Here is a 2,910-nt window from a genome sequence, read left to right as displayed (position 1 = left end):
GACTAGAGGCCCCTGAATCAAAGATCCAATCCGTACCTGAGTTTCCTTGTGCAGCAAAGTTATTCATGGCCTGGAGAAAGGCAGCTTGATCCCAGCTCGGCGTCGCAGGTGAGGGTGGCGTCGGAAGCAGTGCCGGCGGATACGATGGTGAAGGCAGTAGGGCCGGCTGGGGAGTGTAGTAGGCATTGGCCGGCTGTGGTGGGGGTGGCGTTGGGAGCAGGGCCGGCTGAGGTGTGTAGTAGGCGCCGTCGTCGGTGGTGTAATGACCATAAGGAGCATACGTCGGGGCGGCGTGATAGGCATTGGCCGGCTGTCGGGGGTTGAGAACCCCGGGAGCACCAGTAGGCGGCCGAAGGCCGGGTTGCCAGGCACCTGAGTATGCCGGCGGAGCACCGAGGGTGGACGGAGCGGACCAGGGCATGGGCCATGCTTGAACAAGCCCCGTCCAAGGATCATGAGGAGGCCGCCATGCAACCGCAGATGGAGCACTGGTGGGTGGTGCAGGACTCGGTGCTGGTGATGTCGTAGGCGGAACCGAACGAGTCGACGGCGGCCTGTAGATAGGGTTTTTGCCGCGGTAGTTCGGACTAGGACGCCAGCCTGGGGGCGGTTGAACAGATGACGATGCGGACGGCCCGGCGGCAGGAGCCGGCCTGGAAGGCGGCGCTGGTGTAGACGACAGATGAGGACGAGCCGCAGCATGAAAGCCCTTGGGGCGAGAGTCCTTGCGAGCTTGTGTTTCCGCCACGAGTTGTAGCAAGGAACGAACTTCAGCGAAGGTAGGAGGGGGCCGTATCATCGGTATGAACGAGGCTTGCTTGTCAAAGTCTTCGCTGAGGCCGACGACGACGATATTGATTAGCTGTGAGTCGCTAACTGTATCGCCGAGTTCGCGGAGCTCATCACCAATGGTCTTAACGCGCTGGCAGAACAGGTTCACCGGGGCGTCTCCTTGCACCATATTGCGAAGCTCGGTGTGGAGAGCGTTTTTCCGAGCGTCGGTGTTGCTTTGGAAGAGCTGACGGAGGGAGTGCCAGATGTTGGCAGCGGTGGCGCCGTCGTGATCGAGCATGTTGAAGATCTCGGTGGTGATGCGGGTGTAGAACCACTGGACGATCGCGAGATCGTCTTTCAACCATTGCGGATTGTCGGGGCGGGGAAGACAGTTGGCGGCGACATGCGAGCGCAGGTTGCAGTGGCCGAGGTGGAGATCGAAGAGATGTCTCCAATGGTAGTAGTTGTGGGCGGCGAGATCAAGAACTATTGGGATGTAGGGGCTGACGTCGGAGATTGTGTCAGCAAGAGATATTGGTGCGGCGAGGATGGGTGCAGGGTAGTTTTGTGGAGCTATGGTGAGGGCCGAGAGAGAAGCGGCCGCGGCGTTGGCAGCCTTGGCGATGAGTGCGGACGGGCGCTCGAAGTAGCCGGGCGGCGGCGGCGGCGGTGGCGTTGGCGGAGCCATACCCTAAACCCTGGGACCGGTATCTGATACCATGAAAGCTGAATAAAACTGTTGCTTATTGATGATTTGGTGCGGCATACAAGAGTATATAAGAGGGTACAAACCGACTTAGGGTAGGGGTACAAAACTGACTTGGACTAGAAGTCGTATACCATAATGACTACTCTAACAATATTGTCAAGTGTGAGAAGCTATAACCATGTTGCTAGGTAGCGGGCATAGTTGTGCCTCCTTCATGAGTTAAGATTAGGAACCAAATATTTTATCTAAACTCACTAGGTCTTTGACCAACCTTGTAAAAGAGGATATTCCCTCCTCTCTCGATAATACTCCCTCCATTCATAATGTAGTGCGCCCGCGCTTCCCCAGATCTAACTTTGACCATAAATTTAACCAACGAGGCCGACTGCGACGGAAGCAAAAATTATACAACTGAATTCGTAGCACACTACATTGTGGAATGGAGGGAGTAGTTTACTTTCATAATGGGACAGAGCAGACTAGTTAATTTGTTGTATCCTTAATGTAGTTTTGAGAGGTTGCCTCTTACTCTTTGTTACAACTTACAACATCTCCAACCCCTCGATCACAAACCGTCCCCATATGTCTAGACAGACAGCTTGGACAGTGTCCGGACAAAAAAAGGCTCTCAAACTACACCCCTCCATATGCAACCCATTTGCCCTACTTGTCCGACGCCCCCCACCCCCACTCCAGACCATATGTGGGCGCGTCCACCACGTCGGACTAATAACCTATACCATGGGAAACCCAGACATCCCCATTGAAGCTCACTAGCTTACTTGGTCGCATTGATGACACGGTAGCCGGCGCGCCACCCAAGGAGCCTCCTGTGGATATTAAAAGCCGACCGGCAGCCCCAAACACTAGCCTTCGTCATTTGTCCCCTTTTCTTCACGTATCTGTGCTGCCGCCGCGTCGTGGTCCGCTAACAAGTCATTAGCCATTGAATAGTCATGATTCAGTCATGTTACCAAAGGGGAAACACATTCCGGTTATTGATGTAAGTTGTATACATGAGCAGACTATGAATTATCACTAAAAAGTAAACCATATTTTGCTCTATCCGTGATGTAGTTCCTTTGTTGGGAGGTTGCCTCTTAATCCTAGTTAGATCATCTCCCCCCACCCCACAACCATCATCATATGTCCAGGCGGACAGTGGTCGAATAAAAAAGGGCTCCAACCGGTCCCCCTTACGCAACCCATTTGCCCAAACTGTCCAGCGCCCCCAATGCCGGCCCATATGTGGGGCTGATTTAGGGCTGCCCGGACGTGTCAGACTCGTCGGACTGACAATCTATACCCACAGGGAAACCAAGCGCCCCCCTTGAAGCTCACCGACATGCCTACCCGCATTCATGGCGCAGCAGCTGGCGCGCTGCTAGAGGAGCCTCCACCAGCCGGCGCGCGTGACATGACGTGGT

This window comes from Triticum aestivum, chromosome 3D (assembly GCF_018294505.1).
Source record: "Triticum aestivum cultivar Chinese Spring chromosome 3D, IWGSC CS RefSeq v2.1, whole genome shotgun sequence".
In the NCBI taxonomy this organism is placed as follows: domain Eukaryota; kingdom Viridiplantae; phylum Streptophyta; class Magnoliopsida; order Poales; family Poaceae; genus Triticum; species Triticum aestivum.
Note: the sequence above shows the minus strand (reverse complement) of the source record.